This window comes from Diceros bicornis, unplaced genomic scaffold (genome assembly GCF_020826845.1).
Source record: "Diceros bicornis minor isolate mBicDic1 unplaced genomic scaffold, mDicBic1.mat.cur scaffold_54_ctg1, whole genome shotgun sequence".
Taxonomy (NCBI): Eukaryota; Metazoa; Chordata; class Mammalia; order Perissodactyla; family Rhinocerotidae; genus Diceros; species Diceros bicornis.
The window spans coordinates 4695968-4705057 of record NW_026691418.1 but is presented as its reverse complement, the minus strand read 5'-3'; the positions used below and the strand labels follow the sequence as shown (position 1 = coordinate 4705057).

Here is a 9090-nt window from a genome sequence, read left to right as displayed (position 1 = left end):
CAAACACCAAATGCAGACGGGACACAGGAGATCAGGGCCAGGAATACTCACTGGTGGTAGTCGGAGCCACGGCTCCATAGGTGTAACCTGTGGAGAGAAGGCGAGAGGAGCTGAGCAAGAGTTGGGGTGAACATAAAGAATTAAGGGAGAGAAAGGATGTAGGGACCTTTGTGGGAAAAGCAGAGGGGAAAGCAGAGGGGACGAGTGGAGGGGTGTTCAGGGGGAAGGCAATAACATGGAAGGTGGCTGGACACAGTGATCACACAGTGATGAGAAGACTGAACCCAGACCAGGAGGATAGAGAGATGGATCATAGCTCACTTTAGAGCAACGGAGGGAACACAGAACAGACAGCGTGGCTGTAGCACAGCCCCTCACCACTGAAGTAGAGGCTGCCCCAGTCAAGGGTGAAGGAGCCCATGTGGGTGACGCATTGAGTCTCATGGCTCAGCTCCCAGTAGAGTCACTCTCTGTCCAGCCTGGGACCTGCGGGGGTCAGAATGGAAGGTACAGATGATGTCCACGCCAGTGGCTACCCCACCATTCTCAAGCCTGGGGGAGGAAGATCATGGGGATGTGGAATACTGAGCAGGGGTCATTCTGAGTGTGGAAAGCGAGAGAGGGGAAGGGAGGACGGTGATGGAAATGCTGAAGGGGCTGCTTTGATGCCTGCAGGGGCTCTTCTAGGCGTCTCCCGTGTGAGACAACCCCCTAACAAGTAAGGCCTGACTTCTTTTATGATGTGGAGGGGGGGCCTGTGAGTGGCAAAGAGGGGTGAACACACAGATCTGGGTGAGGGGCCACCTGCAGGTCTGCACAGATAGTAGCGAAAACAGTCAGTGCCCTGTGCCATCTGACACATGCAGGCAAGAAAGGATCATTATGTTCTCTCGGTTCTACACTCCATGGTCTTTTCTTTCTACTTCTTTACTACTCCACAGCCATCACTCAGGCCTAGGGAACAATCATCTGATTCCTAATCTTATTCCTAGCACCTCCCATCTTGCCTATTAAGTCTTCATTCTTAACCATGAAGTCCATTTTAACCCACATGCTTAGACCAAACGCTAATCACATCATCCTTCTACTCGCATCTCTCCAGAGTCTTCCCACTGGTCTTAGAACAGAGTCCCAAGTCACCCCTGATCTGGTCCTGCCTGTCCCCCCTTGCCAGTGTGGCTCGCACCTCTCCCCCTGTTTTGACTCGGCTCAGGCATCCTTCTTCTCAGTTCATGGACACACCAGGCTCTCTGCTTCAGGGGTGTCCTCATGCGTGTCCTTCTGCCTGAAACGCTCTCTTGAACACACTCCCACACCCTCACTCCAGTCTAACCCTCCGACCAGCTAAATCCAGTCCCAACTCTAGCTCTCAAGTTAAATATCAGTCCTTCTCAAGAGGGCTTCTCTGCCCCCTCATGTTGATTTCCCTTGTGTCAAACTCCCACATCACTCTCATCATTAACTGTCTAAAATCCAAATTCCCAAATACAATGTAAATTCCATGGAAGTGGGACAAGGTCTCTCTGGTTCTCCGTGTCCCCATGCATGTGTCCCAGGGCCTGGCTCATGAGATGAGGAACCATCCCGGTTTGTCTAGGACTGCCCTTGTTTGAACACTAAACATCCTGTGTCCTGGAAAACCCCACTGTCCTAAATAAATGACGATGGTTGGTCACCATTAATTATACACTCAGAGACTATTTATTGCATGACAAGCACACATTCCCCTCAAGAACATCACAGGAAAGCTAGAATGAAAAAGGCACACACACATACATACACAATTAGTAGAGGCCAACAACTAAATACAAAATTACTTAACAAGATTCTCTGCAACGTGAATCACCAGACCGTTATTTCAGAAAAGTTTCAAGAAACAAATTTAATTCCCTTTAGAAGGCAAGCTGGAGAGGACAGTCTTTTTGGAGACTAGTGCCCTTCCCTTCAATCTACAGTGTTGCTTAGTACTCCTCCAAATGATTTGAAATGTCATAAAGAAAAAAATGCTCAAAATATATCTGGCTACTGGCAAATTCAATTTTAAATTTGTTATTAATACAAAGACGTTCAAATCATCTTTTTCCCTGAATGCTCTTTTATTTCAAATTTATGTGGAGGATTCATACAACTTTAGAAATCAAATTGAATGGGTCTAAGGAATGTTGCTGAGTATCCCTGCTAATATTTCATGGGATGTCTTCTAATACTACATACACACGCAAAACATTTCTGTATTTATATTATATATAAATCCTGACTTTTGAGTATTATGCAATACAAGTAAATCTATATTTTCTACTATAATACACATTTGCAGTTATTTAAGTTTGTTTCATGTGTTCTTATTTGCATATAACTGTACTTACTGAAATATTTACCACACAGAACCACACACAGCTTACCATATTTCCATCCATCAAATATCAATAATTTTTCTCAAGATACCTTCACTCTCAGTAACTCCAGGTGGTGACAACCCGAGCCCAGGGAAGCTCACTAGCAGGTCTTCTGCACAGCGGAGACTGCCAGAACCTCTTGGTACCAGGTCCACAGGGTACTCACCTGGTCACACAGAAATCCATGGATCAGCGAGGACAGGTGGACCCTGAGCCTGGTTTCACCTCAAACTTGAGCTCCACGGATGCTTTTCGTGTCTGAGGGGGGATAAAAAGCACAAACAATATTTTGAGGCCTTTTATAGGGTGTTGGATGGAAAGGTCACCCCATTCACTTTTCTATTTTTGTATTTACTGATTTAACTGTAACTGTTGGCTGTGGCTGGATTTTCCCGATTCCTATCCAGCCACCTGCTGCTCCCCGAGATGGGAGAAAGCAGCTTCGTGCTGTGTGCACTTGAGTCGCTCAACTCACTTGGCTGGACAGAGACTTTTTGGTGACTCTGGACCCTTTAAACAAGCTTGTCATTTAGGGACACTATAAGTGACTCGCTGACTTGTCAACAATTTCCACACTTATTCAGGGCTCGGGAGATTTTCAGGCCCTGGAGCAGGTTTCCAAACCTAGGCACAACTGACATTTGGGGCTGGATAATTCTCTGTCGGGCCGTCCTGATCCCTGGAGGATGCTGAGCCGCATCCCTGCCTCCCCCCTTAGATGCCAGGAGCGCCCCATTTGTAACGACCCAAACATCGCCTCCAGAAGTGGCTAAAGCCCCCTGGGGACAAAATCACACGGAGGACGGTGACGGGGACTCAGAGGAGGGGACGGCGGTGCCCGGAGCCAGGAGGAACAGCCGTCTCGGGGGCCCTGAGGGAACAGCCCGGGGGAAACGGGGCTGCGGGGGGGACGGAGAGACGCCGAGCCCTGGCGGGGCTGCCCACGGCCCAGGCCCCTCCCTGGACCGCAACTGGAGCCGGGACCGCCCGCTGCTCACCGAGCCCTGCCTCTGAGGGCGAACGTCCACGGGAATTCGGTCGGCACCGAGAAGACGGAACACACCGCGCAGAATGCCCGCTCCATCCAAGGCGCCACTCGCGCTTCCGGTTCCGGTCTCGGGCGGGCGTTCGGGCAGGACGAACGTTTGGGGGCTGCGGGTTGAGGAGGCGGCCGGGGCGAGGCCGCGCACCTCAGCCTCGGGGGAGGTGTCTAGTTTCTAGAGTGAGTGAGAAGCTGGAAAGCGGGCTGGGTCAGCATTAGGGAGAGGGACAAAATCTAGGGGCAGAGCAGTGTGCGGGAACCAGTTCTAGGGGCGGGCTGTGGGCGGGGCCAAGGCTGTGAGTTACAGCAGGCCGGGGAGGCAGTTCTATGGGCGGGAACAAGGGTGCAGGCAAGGCAATGAGCCGGGACCAGGCTGTGGGCGGAGGCAGGCCAGACGTTGTGGGCTGAGACCAGTTCCAGGAGAGGGAAGAGGCGGGGGTGTGGCTGAAATAACTCAAGCAGACTTTACAGGAGGAGGAAATCAGCTCCAGGGTCTTGGTTGGAGGCGAGGCTTTCCGTGGACCCCTAGACTGTACAGGTAGCTGGATGTTGAACAGCTGCTCTTCATTCCTTTCCCCACCTTGACACAGCCTCATAGAATGATGTGCCAATATTTAGAATTCTAAATCTTTTGTGTGTTTCCTTTTCATAATTTCATTAAAAAATCGGATCATATATTCACATTTCTCTAGAACTTGCTGTTCCAAGCCAGTAGATAAGGATATAACGCTATTTTAATTTTAAAAATCTGGGGGGAGGGAGGCCTACGTCGTAGGTCCACGTATAAGAAAACTTCAAATATTCTCACTCTACCACTGTCTCCCGGCACTTTTGCACAGAGATAAACATCCTTTCCTCCTCTATCCTTCCAGACATACTGTGTATATGTGGGACTGTGTATATGTTCAAGCCCAAGAGAGATGTCCCCTAGCAAAATCTGAAGCCCATGAATTGTCTCATGCATCAGAAGTTAATGAGAAGAGATTTAATTTTCTGGTAGAAGGAGATGAACAAGTGATGAATCCATAGAAAGACAACAAAGAAACAAGAGAATTTTACCATTTAAAAAGTCAAAGGAAAAAGTGAGAAAGAAAAAGTATTCATACTATCTGACGTAGCACATTTCTGGATGAGATTCGTATGCTATAAAATGGTAAACACTGATGTCATAAAACAGTAGACATTGAATTTTGATTTATCTTAATTCATTAAATAGTTATATTGGGCAAGGGGAATTATGTTTTTAACGTATGTAAGAGCACTTTGTGCTGATTTTTTCAGAGAAGAAATAAACTATAAATAGTTAAAAGCTGAAAAATGAAAAAGCTGTATGAGTAGCTAATTTAGAAATATAGATTTTAAACCAGAAAATTAAAGAAGTTGTTTTTGGAAGCAGACTCAAGAGTGGGGAAAGTAGCTTTTCATTATAAGCCTTGGAGTATTATTTGAGAGATGTGCGTATACATACACACACACGCACACACACGGAAGCCTGAATTTGTATTCCAAAGGGATCATCTAACTCTACAAAGAATTTGTAAAAAGGATTCACTTTACAAGAGTAGAACGTATTTTGAAAACTACAGACTTCAAGCATTAAAAAAGCTGTCACCATCCCGGTGGAAAAATGAATGGGCATCACTTTCCAACCCACATGTTGATAAGCCTTTTACATACATTACTCTTGAGTATTCTCACAGCAACCCATAAGGAAGATGGTATTATCTATCTCCATTTGCAGATGAGGAAATTGGTGACAGCATATTGCTAAAATTTTCATATAAGTTCTCAATAGATATTGTTTTATGTTAAAATTGTTTATTGAATTTTCTTTTCATTAATAAAATGATATGTCACTCTTACAAATAAGCAAAGGCTGTGTAAAAACAATTTAGCAAAACCACAGTTTTCTTTTGATATAATTAAATATAACAATCACTTTATTATTTTTCTGCTGTCTGCCTCACATCTATGAAGATGCTTCGTATCCCAAAGGCTTACTAGAAAACTCTACTAAAAATCAAGAATCAGGGAATACCCATATTATGCAAGGTTCCTGAATACATGCAAAAAAAGCCATTATAACGATTTTTGTACAAAAATCTTAGATCATTCATGAACTGATAATGACACAAATCATGATTAGGCAAGGTATTTCTGTAGAATGACAAATATTTAAACTTTAGACATTTAGAAATGTAATTGATTACAGTAACTAATGTGTATAAGAATTTTTTCAAACTCACTAAGTGCCAGGAATTCATTTGACAAAATGCACTGCAATATTATTCAAAATAACCAAGAGATGGAAACTACCTAATTGTGCACCCGTGGGTGAAAGGATGAAGAAAATCTGAGGCATCTATACAATGGAATATTCTTCAGCCTTAAAAAGGAAGGAAATCCTGTATTCACAATTGCTTGCCTGGATCATTTCAGTAGCCATGTGCTTTCTTCCTTAGTCCCTTCTGATCCATTCACCAACCAGGAACCAAGGTGATCCTTTTACAATGTAAGCCCCACAACTTCTAATGGATCCCTAAAAGAGATTTTGGAGGTGGACTGCCTGGGTACCAGCTGTGTGACCTTGGTCAATTATATAACCTCTAATGTTCCTCATCCATACAATAGAGGTTAATAGTATTGTCTCCATGGCATTGTTGTGAGGATTAAATGAATGAATACATGTGAGATGCCTAGAAAGTGCCTGGCACATGATAAGGCATCATGAAAAATTTAACTGTAATTATAATCAAATTAAATATTGTGATGGCCTATTAATTAAGTTGAACCATATGAAATTTCTAATATTTAACCATTTTGACCCATTATTATTGTTGAATAAATGATAAAAGTCTAGGCAGGTTTGTTAGAGTCAAAAAGGATTGGATAAATGAAAATATTATTAGAAAAATAAGCTGAAATAGATTGCTTTGCAATTTACAATGCAGTTTCTTATACTTTGTTTCATTTAATCTCTATAGAATGCTTTTCAGGGTAATATTACCATTGTCTCTGAAGGAGTAACTGACTTCCCCCAAATCACACCACATTAAATAACACAATTAGAGTGGAAACACCATTTCAAGTATAAATCCCATATGCTATTTTTTTCACTTTCATAATATCATTGGTTCTCTCAAGAAAGTGATGAAATAATGCTGATTCCTAGGAACTTAGTCTTAAAGAGACATACTCTCAGATGATAAACACTATGTCTTTGAAACAGGGATGTTGTGAGAAGAAACTTGGGACCCATGCTTTCTGGGTTTTCAAGTCCATGATTAGACTTCTGGTAAACAGTCAAAGAAGAGAAAGGGTGAATAATAGTTCAGAATGAAAAAAGTTTGATGTATATGTAACTTTATTGATCACCTCAAGATTCTCTTTTTGTTTATGGTCTGTGTCACCCTACTAGAATATAAATGCTCTTAGGGTAGATCACAGCTATCGTGCAGCAAGTGGAAGGCACTGAGTAAATATTTATTAAAGGAATGAAAGTGGCCTTGAATACATCTGCTCTTTACTCACCAGAGAACAGCCCCATAGCAGGCAAATGGCATCATTAACCAAATTTTAAAAATCATATCCTTATTAGCTCGTAACCATGGATACAAGGCTCCCATTTATTTCATACTTTTTAAGTACTTAAGCATTCTGGTGTATTAGGGAGTGTTTCCACAGCCTTGCTGTAACATAAAGCAAGACTTTTTGGCCCATTGATTGCTGTTGCCAGCAGGGCCCATCTCTATACTTACCTCTAAACAATTAACTATAGATTTGTTATCCCAATGAACAGCGATTTGGAATGGAACCTGTTTTATCAGTGTCATGCGAAAGTAGACATTTGATATGTCTTTAAGGGGTGATATTGATAATAATGTAATTGCAGAAGAAGACATCTAAAAATTGTCTCTGGTCTTTGTCAAGTGCATGTGGGTGAAGGGTATCTTGTTGTCACTGGATTTCAGAACTCAAAAAGACTCGTCCAACTCTTCATGTTACAGGTGAAGAAACTGAGGTCTAAAGAGGTTGAGAGATTTGACCAAGACTAATTCCTGGGACTAGAGAAAGATCCTCTGATTCTCAGCTGGCCACATTGTCATAAGATCTCCAGCTACAAACAGCCAAGAGAAGCAAGTCTGTTGATTTCCAGGCAGAAATGATTCCCCTTCACGTTTTTACTTTTTCTCCCTTAGATGCCTGCTGTGCCCTGACAAGGAATTTATCTCATGTTTATGCTAAACTTAAGAAGAGGAAAATGCTCCTGGCAAACACTTGTGATTCAGTGTGGCAATGGAGAGCACAGTCAGGAAAAAATGAGAATCAAAAGAATAAGAGGTAAATAATATTAGAGAAGAAGAGAAAATCGATTATTTTAGTGGGACATAACTTATAAAATTTAGAACTGGTAAATAAGTGCAGTAATGTATAAGGAAGCTAGATTCCTATATGAAACATCGAAAATACTGTTACATGAGCAAGAATTAGTTTAAACATGTAAACAATTATTCCATTCCTAAGAGCAATGAATTATTTAAGATGAGTAGTTAAAATAATTGGAACTACACATTAGTTATATGAAAAAGATTATAAAGAGATACAAAGCGTGTAAAAGCTCTGATTAAATAGAGAGATATACTATACTTGTGATTGAAAACAGCGTTTCAAAGATATCAATTTTCCAAACATTATTCAGATTCCATGTGCTTCAAATCAACTTTTAAAATGATGTAGTGTTTGTTTTATAGACTAAAAGATATCCATTTGTAAAATAAAACACTGGACCATCAACTAACATTATTCACAAGTAAATCATTCCAAATGGATTATAGGGCTAAAATTAAAAGTAAAAATCCCCCGCGTATAACAGTGGTGCATGACAATATAGAAGAATATCCATAATCTTAAAATTAGTGAAGATATTCTTAATATATATGCTTAAAGATGTCTGGTTGAAAAGAGGAAGGAGAAAAAGTAAAATGGAACGTGATATGGTCTCTGGTTTTCTTTCAGAGACTTAATCTATAGAAAAATATTCCAGTCTATGATATTGGATAAAGAAATAGAAATCTGTGATAATTACACAAAAAATGAGAGGACATATATAAATGGTAGCCTAATGTATCAGTTAGCTTCTGCTGTATAATAAACCAACCTAAAATGTGGTGGCTTCAAATAAGAATAGTTTATTTTTTCTCAAGATTCTCTGGGCTAACTGGGCAGTTATTTTGATCTGGACCTATTGGTAGCTCAGCTGGGATTGGCTGGTCTAGGATGGCCTTACTCACATATCTGATTGTTGACTTGAAGTCACCTGGAGTAATGGAGATGTGCAGTCTATCTAGACTCATTCACATATTGATGGCCTCAGGCTTACCAAGGGCGGACAGAGAAGGACAAGTACCAACAATGAGCAAGTGGTTTTCATGCCTTTGCTTATGTCATTTGTTAATGTCTCATTGGCCAAAGCAAGTTACAAGGCCAAGTCTACCCAGAGTCAACGTGGGATGCTACGACCAAACAGACAGTGGGAGAAGACTAATGTGTAGCCATTTTCGCAATCTTTCACACATAATTTTAGAGGAGAATTAGTATGAATGTTTTTGTATTTGTTCATTTGAATGCCCGAGGAAAATTGTACAAAGCCAA

The 9090-nt window shown here is 41.7% G+C and overlaps 1 long non-coding RNA gene across 2 annotated transcripts; it reads right to left on the bottom strand.

Annotated features, from left to right (window-relative positions):
• Positions 1 to 384: 384 nt before the first annotated feature.
• On the bottom strand, positions 385 to 3498 carry LOC131403083 (uncharacterized). Of its 2 annotated transcripts, none has more exons than XR_009219208.1 (3): positions 3395 to 3498; positions 2563 to 2654; positions 385 to 486 (listed from the first exon to the last, which is right to left on the bottom strand). It is a non-coding gene; the product is annotated as an uncharacterized LOC131403083 (long non-coding RNA). The 2 variants fall into 2 exon arrangements; XR_009219207.1 differs by lacking the exon at positions 385 to 486 and adding an exon at positions 553 to 600.
• Between the last annotated feature and the right edge of the window lie 5592 nt (positions 3499 to 9090).